Raw genomic sequence first — 8,887 nt, 5'->3', positions numbered from 1 at the left:
CCCTGAAAGGACACACATGAAAAGGTGATGACTATTCTATTGAGACCCTTCCCTGGGATGGCACCTAAAATCCTCACCCTTAAAAGCCCTTAGGTCAACATAATAATTTCCAGGTCTGTCCATATTGTTGCAAAAGGTAATATTTCCTTCTTTTTCATAGCCCCATAGTATTCCATAGTATTCCACTGACGGACACTCAGGCTGTTTCCAGATCTTCGCTATTGTGAACAATGCTGCCATAAACATGGGGGTGCCTTTCTTTTTTTCGGTCGGTGATATGGTGTCCTTGGGGAGTGAAATAAGCCAGGCAGAGAAAGAAAAAATATCATATGACCTCACTCATTCGAGGAATCCAAGGAATAATGAGAACTGAGGAACGGAATTGAGACAGAGGAGGGATCAAAGGGACCAGAGGAAAAGAGGACAGAGGGAAAGGGGATGAGAGGAGGGAAGGGGGGAGGGCGTTATGGGGAGGGGGGCAAGGGAGATGTTGAGGGGAATAGGGGGGAGGGGGATGCATTCGAGGCGACCCTAGAGTCTATGTAAACACAATTAATTAAAAAGCCCTTAGGTCAGAGGACCCAGCGGTAGCGTTCTCTCCCTCCTCAGCACACACTCTCCCCTTCCCACGCCCCTCCCTCTTCCCCTTCTTCCCCACACCCCAGATGTGTTTTGCTTGCCTCTTCCTTTCGCCTAAACTCCAAGGGCCTTTCTTTTGCTTCAATAACTTGTTCCCTAAAGCCCATATCTTCCATCTCTGTGCCTTGACTTTCTAAATAAATTTTCTCGTATATTTTGAGTCTTGACTCTGAATTTGTTCCTAGCCAGAACTCAAGCATCAAGGTTGTTGAACTGAGATCGGGTCTGACCCCACCCGTCTAAGGCCTGGTGCCATTTTCTCATTGCCACCAGCAGATAGAGCCTCATTTTAATCAGGGATCCTAAATTTTAACATGAATATGTAGAACACATAAAAGTGATCAATAGGTAATTCACAGAAATACATAATGGAGATGTTCATTAACAAACAAACAAACAAACAAAAAAACAGAACAAAATGAGAGGAAATGGTCTTACAATAAGGATTTAAATGACCTGTAAAGAATTTCCAGACAAATACCAGATGTGGTTATCAAAATGGTTTTAGAATTTCTTTCTTTAAAGTTTTCAAATTAACATAACTTTCTTTTAAGACAGAGTGAGAACTTTTTGTTGTTGTCCTTCTTTTTCTTTTCTTTTTTTTTTCTTTCTTTCTTAATTTTTTTTTTTTTTTTTTGGAAATAAGAAATAAAATCCTTAATGTTTGTAAAGCCAGTAGCCACGGCCACCATCACAGAAGCCTGGCCCATGCAGGTTTGCATTAGATTCAGACAGATGGTAATGAAACAATGGAGCCAAGAACTGGTGGGCCATTAGCTTTAATCCTAGCTTGCACCCGGTGGGCAAGAAATACACACAATGGGAAAACACTTCCTTTTCCATTCAGGGCTCCCAAAGCCACTGACTTATCTGAGTTTTCTTAGGATCAAAGGTTTCTACCTCACCAGCCTTATTCACCTCTGTTTCCCATCTCCTTCTCTCTGCACAAACTCTGCACAAACTGGCTTCTCCCTCAGCACTCCACCATCTTGGTTGCTTCTCCTCTCCTCCACGTGGCCTTTCTCTGTTCTACTACAGCATGGGCCTCTCCTAGAACGTAATCACTCTTCTCCCGGAACAATGTGATCTCTCTTCCTTTTAAAACCTATTGGCACGAAAGCCCTCCCCCAATACATATTAACCTAATCACGCCCATCCCAAGCAGGAAGGGCAACTAATATCATCACTTGGAAGATGGGTTCCATGTGGGCAGTGCCATCTTTAACAAATTGAGCATAATATATTTTATCTGCCCAACAGTGTTCATTCAACATTGTAAAGCCATTAGCCACAGCCACCATCACAGCCGCCTGGCCCATGCAGATTCGAATTTGATTCGGACAGACAGTAATGAAAGAATGGAGCCAAGAACTGGTGGGCCATTAGCTTTAATCCTAGCTTGCACCCAGCGGGCAAGAAATTCACACAGTGGGAAAACACTTCCCTTTCCATTCAGGGCTCCCAAAACCACTGACTCATCCGAGTTTCCTAGAATCAAAAGTTTCTACCTCACCAGCCTTATTCACCTCTGTTGCCCATCTCCTTCTCTTTGCTCTCCCCCAGCATGGGCTCCTCTGCCCCATTTTATAGTGTAGAAATCAAAACCTTTAAGCCAATATACAGATAAGAAAGTCTCTGATACTAAGTCACTTATCTGAGGCATAATGGGATTCCTCATGACAGTGCACCACCCCACATCATGCAACAGTCAAGGATGTGGGGAAAAGCTTAGTTTTGAAAAGATTTTAGTATTAAAAGGGTGGGAAAGGCTTAGTCTTAAAACTAAGCCTTAGGCTATGAGGACCCTGCCTGCTTACAACCTGTCCCCCACACCCAATGAAAACTATAAGCGAGCAAAAATATATATCATATTTACAAACTTATTTGACCAACAAGCATGATACCTCAAAAAACAAATTCACAAAATATACCTCAAAATTAACTATTGATACTTTAAGAGGCTTATTAAATTCTGAAACAGGTGACTAAAGGAACCTATAGAATTTTCTTCAAAGGGTAGATTTAAGAGTCAATAAACAGCATCAGGGTTCAGAGGAAGAAGGAGGGGAAGACGGAGGAGGAGGCTTGAGAAAGTCTGGTTTTTGAGGAGTGCCAAATTAGTCTGCTCCTCTCACAGTTCTGTCCAGAGCCCAAGGTCTCTCCAAGCATCAGTTTATTCATGAAAATAACAGCGGAATTCCCACCCACTTCCTTCAAGTATTGTTTCTCAAGGTCTTAGAGTGTCTTGAGACAATCTGCATAGAAAATACTGTATTTTAAGAACAGCATTATTACTAAGTTACTTTGCTAATTGAAATCTCTTTGCTTCAATTCCTGCTTGCTTTGGGGGTCTGTAATGAGAAAAGCAAAAGCTAAGGTTATTGTGAGGTTAAGAGGTTTCCTGAAGCTGAAAAGGGACAACTTCAATGCCTCATTAGGTATTGCTTGTATTGTCTTCTAATTGCTTCTTGTGCGTAAATCTCACCTTTCCCAAAAGATTTCAAACTTCTCCAGGATGAAGTTCAAACTTCTCCAGGATGAAGACTTTGTTTCTATTTTTTGTGTTGTCTAAAAATCTAAGCTTATGCTGAGCATGTAGCAACCCACTTAAAGGAGTTGATTAATTTATTGATAGGGAAGGCTAAAAGATACCCCCATGTATTGCTTCTGGGGATGCCACAAAGTGTCAGAAAGAGATAGCAGAAGAAGTATTAATTTTGAATATGGCCTATGTAACATAAGACATGAAAATATTTTTGAAAAAAATTAAATTCTATCTTCAAAGCCAAGAAGCTAAATTAGACAGTTACATAAATAATTTTTATTTATTTAATGTATGTATTTAATACATCTGCTTCTTACCATGTTATAGGCACTAGTCCAAACACATCATAAACATTGACTCATTTAAACATCATACCAACCTATAATAAAGAATAATAAAAATAAGTATTATTTTAATGCTTTGTAATACGAATTTGGGGCCTAGAATGGAAAAGCTATTTGCCCAAAGTAATCCAATCTTGTTGGAATTTGGACCTGGGAAAGTTGTCTTGAGAGTCTATGCTCTTAACTATTATTCTCTGCAAGCTCAATCATGCATGGCAGGGGCAAGAAGAGAGACAGAAGAACAGAGGACAGGAGAGAGAGATATTTGCTGAAACAGGAGAGAAAGAGGAGGAAGAGCTGCCATCTTCAATCTTCAATTCAATAGTTTCCATTTCTGCTTTCAAATCATGTTTGTTATCTCCTAGGAAAAATTTGGGGGAAGGAGGCTAGGGATCAGAGGAGCACACATATGATCCTTTGAAGGGCAGCATTCCAAGTGGCCCATATCACTTCTGCTTGTATCCATTGAACAGAACTTGGTAATATATCCACACCTAGCTCAAAGAGAGACCGGAAGTGAAGTCACTCGCTGGGTATATTTGTGCTCACCTCAAACTCTATTGCTGTGCTAAGCACACTATATTACTACAGAAGAAAGCCCTCTCCTCTCACCTAGATTCCTGCAACACATCTCTGTTTAAATGGCCACATTTCAAAGAGGACTTCCTTGACCATACTACCTAAGATCATACCCTCATCACTCTCTGAACCTATGGTTCTGCTTTATTTTTCTTCATAGTAATTTTTCACTGTCTAAAATTACATTATGTATTTATTTTCATCAGTCTCAAAGCATAAGTTCCACACCAACAGGGACTTTATGTCTTGTTCATTGTTATATTGCCGGTGCCTACTTATTGTTCAGTAATATTTGTTGAATGAATGAATGATGAATAAAAAATATTCTAATCTCCCTGCCTCTGATCTTGACAATAAAACAAGATGGAAAAGAGTTTAGTTATTTTAACTGGCACCAGAGTTTGTTTGTTTTTTTAAGGTAAGAAACTGTCTTTCATGGTAATAATACATCTCCTTGGTGTAGAAGATAAAACCCAAGAGCCTGTATTGGAGTAAAATTCCCCTTCGTTAAATAGGAAGTGGAGGTGAAGAGAAAACAGAAGATATGACACTTGGAGGAGAGGAACCAGAAAGATGTCAGCAACCTTCCTGACTGGAACCCTGAAGTTTCATTAACTAAGTGAATGCGTTGTGAGTGGATTCTGAGATGCTTAAAGCAGGTCTTGGAGTTGACAACTGGGAAAGCAAGGAGCAGTAGGAAAATGGTGCATGGGGAAATTAGCATCCAAGAAGCAGAGGAGGCCTTCAAAATGCAAGCCCCTCCAGAATTTCAAAACAATCATGGCATTTTCTAAATAACAGCACATAGGGGGTAAAGTGGAATCTACCTTTTTTTGTCAAAACTGTATGTTATTTATCCTTTATCACTCATTTATATACAATTTCCTTATAGGTTATATGGAGACTTTGGTTGGAAAAGATTAGGGTCATGTAATCATATGCTTTTGATCATCAATATTTCTAGTGCAAGTGAAGATTTAATTCCTCTCCATTGCCTCAGCAGAAGATAAGAAAAAGGCAGGAACTTCTGGCCTTCTACAAACTGCACCTTCTTTTTCACCCATCCCCACACAGGATGCAACGTAGTGTGAAGCCAAATTGGTTAGAGGATCCTTCAACTCCACCATCCTTTCTGCCTAATTCATTTTATCTTAGTTTATGCTTTTCCCACCACTTTTGGTATCAAGTTCAGAGGTAAGTTTTTTTCGGGTAACAATAATTACACAGAATCCTTTATTGTCTTTTGTAATATTATTTTAGGAGTTAAGTTTTGGGGAATGTAATACATATAAAAACTATTGGGTACAGGAGTTCTTGGAACAAAACTAAACTGTCCATAATTCTTAAAGAACTGCATTTTCATTGCAAATTCCATGTTCACCATTATCTGTTACTGCATAATAAACCATCCCAAAACTTAGTGACATAAGTCATTTTGTAATACACATAGTTTTGTGGGTTAGAAATTATGGCAGGCACAGCAACGATGATGCATCACTGCTTCACAATGACTAGGGCATCCCTTGGGCAGGGAGGGGGAAGGAGGTGCTAGACTGGTTAAAGACACCTGGCATAGCTGGGGAAGCAGGTACTGCTCTCTCCTCCTAACTTCTCCATGTGGCTATCTTGGGCTTCCTCACAGCATGGTAGTCTCAACATAGTCAGATTTTTTTCCATGGGCCTGGCTGCTTCTAGAGTTAGTGTTCTAAGGCAGTGGTTCCCAACCTTTTTTGGGCCACGGATCGGTTTAATGTCAGAAAATATTTTCATGGACCAGCCTTTAGTGTGGGACGGATACATGTATCACATGACCAAGACAAGCATCAAGAGTGAGTCTTAGTCGGATGTAACAGAGGGAATCTGGTCATTTTTAAAAAATAAAACATCATTCAGACTTAAATATAAATAAAACAGAAATAATGTAAGTTATTTATTCTTTCTCTGTGGACTGGTACCAAATGGCCCATGGACTGGTACTGGTCCGCAACCCAGGGGTTGGGGACCACTGTTCTAAGGGACCCAGAAGCAAATGATACCCTTCCTGTGTCCTCATTTCTGAAATCCCAACACGTTACTTCTGGCTCATTCTATTTGGTTGAGCAAGTCACTAAGGCTCTTTGAGGTATAAACAAATGGGAATTAGATTCCACTCTCAGTGGGAAGAGTAGTAACTAATTTGCAGCCATGTTTACTCAGTCACACTGCATTTTCCTGGAACATAACCTCAATGTAAAACACAGACTCTATATCTTTCTTTTATCCTTAAGTTCTATAAAGACAAGGACATATGTTTGTTACTCAGTACATTCATGAGCTGGTCACAGTAACTTTCAAATGATTGGTGATTAATAAATATTCGACAGCTATATGAATGAATGCATTTTTAGAAGCATGATAAATGGAGGTAGCAAATATCCATGCCACTCACCAAACCCAAATAAGATAATTCACATGGAAGCTTTATCTCTTTTAATAAGAATCTGCATCAGTCTCTAAAATAAAACCTGTAACCACAGAGTTATTATCATACCAACTAAAGACCTTCTTAGGCAGGATGTAGGGGTCACTGTCTTCTGATATAAAGGCTTGCCCTCACCGAGCTGTGATCATGCCCTGGTAGCAGAAACCCCTATTGTGTCAAGACAAGACTACCCCTAGAAATTGTCTCCCTATGCATATTCTATCTCCATGCAGGATTCAGTCCACAAAATTTACAGATGAAAGTGCCATTTGAGATTCCTAAGTTAGCCAGCCCTCTGGTTCCACTGTCTTTAAATATATTTCCATATTCTCAACCTCATTCTCTCAACTTCATTTATGCAAGAGGTTATAATTAGGTTAGAGAAAAGTGACCAGTGGCAAGAACTGTGAATGGTCTGGCATTTTACCCTACTTACAAACAAACAAGTTAACCTCCCCCAGTATCATAGCAGAAGGTACGAGGCTCCTGGCTCAAAGACAAAGACTACTAGTCATGGCATACAGGCACATAAAGCTTCATGTTCATATGAGTTCACTTTGCCTCTCCCTAAGTCACATGGTAGGTATTGGTGAATCCTGCACACGCCATGGATTTGTATCACATCTGAAGAGCCCCAAGTCTACAAAGCTCCTGTCCTTTTATTTTAAGTGAGAGGAGGGGACATGGTGAGACAGACTCCCACATGTGCCCCAACCAGGATCCACCCAGCAAGCAACCCCCATCTGGGGACGATGCTCAAATCAACTCAGCTAGTACTAGCACTTGATGCTAACACACTCAACCAACAGAGATATCCTCAGAACCTTGGGCTGATGCTCCAAATTGAGCCACTGGCTGCGGGAGGGGAAGAGCGAGAGAAGCAGATGGTTGCTTTTCTTGTGTGCTCTAATTGGGAATTGAACCTGGGACGCCCATACGCTGGGCCAGCACTCTATCCACTGTGCTAACTGGCTGGGTCCAAAATGCCTGTCTTTTATAATAGGCTGCAAACAACCTGCCCAATTTTTGCCCCAGATGGAAAATTATCTTTACTATACTGTACATCATATAAGCCTGTCCTCTGCTACTATCTCTGTTTTCTAAGGCTGTTCACCATACAAACATTCTTGAAAAGACAGTCCAGAACCAGACTTTCAGTGTATCTTCTCAGAAGACATTCAGAAATATGAAATATCCATGAAGAATTGCCTCTCAACAGCCCAAAGCTAGAGACATCAAGGGTACCTCATAAGTATATGGTAGGTGGTACTCATTAAGAAAAATAATGAGCCTGACCAGGCGGTGGTGCAGTGGATAAAGCATCGGATTGAGACGCAGAGGACCCAGGTTCGAAACCCCGAGGTCAACAGCTTGAGTGTGGGCTCATCTGGTTTGTGCAAGGCTCACCAGCTAGAGCTCAAAGTCATTGGCTGAGCAAGGGGTCACTCGCTTTGCTGTAGCCCCTCAGTCAAGGCACATAGGAGGAAGCAATCAATGAACAAACTAAGATGCCACAACGAGGAATTGATGCTTCTCATTTCTGTCCTTTCTAGTCTGTCTGTTCCTATCTGACCCTCTCTCTGTCTCTCTCTGTCTCTGTCACAAAAAAAAAAAAGAGAGAGAATGAGGTGGAAAGATTCCTCTTTCTTGTTGGTAGACACTTTCCTTTTATTTTCTCTGTCTCCTTCTTTAAAAAAAAATATCGTGTTGTTCCTTTTACTTTCCATGTTGTTAATATAGCCTTACAACTTCTTGCTTAAGAGGCAAACCAACCTTTCAAAAGCTTCTCAATTCCAATAAGGGATCAAAAGAAAAGATAAATGGAGGGGCCAGTTTATCCTCTGCTTTTTAGCCATTGAGGGGAAAGGGTATTCTTTTCTGTAGGGTCATCATTCCAGGTGTCCTATCACTGCCACAGTAGTAAGACAAAGAGTGTCAGGATTCCCATATGGGTTTAAATGAAAAAGAAACCTCCCAAGAAGGCCATTGAGCTGCCTCTGCTCTCTAAGTTATGCTAAAAGGTTAGCTAAACCTCAGAGCTTACTAATGATCCAGAATGGGAAACCTCATAGAGACTGAGGCTGATGCCTTAGCCCAGGGGTCGGGAACCTATGGCTCAAGAGCCAGATGTGGCTCTTTTGATGGCTGCATCTGGCTCACAGAAAAATCTTTAATAAAAAAAAATAATGATGTTAAAAATATAAAACATTCTCATGTATTACAATCCATTCATTTCCTACCGTCATGTTCATGGTTGCGGGTGGCTGGAGCCAATCACAGCTGTCTACCGGGACAACACCAAATTTTTATTGGATAATG

The sequence above is a fragment of the Saccopteryx leptura genome, chromosome 7 (genome assembly GCF_036850995.1).
Source record: "Saccopteryx leptura isolate mSacLep1 chromosome 7, mSacLep1_pri_phased_curated, whole genome shotgun sequence".
Taxonomy (NCBI): Eukaryota; Metazoa; Chordata; class Mammalia; order Chiroptera; family Emballonuridae; genus Saccopteryx; species Saccopteryx leptura.
Note: the sequence above shows the minus strand (reverse complement) of the source record.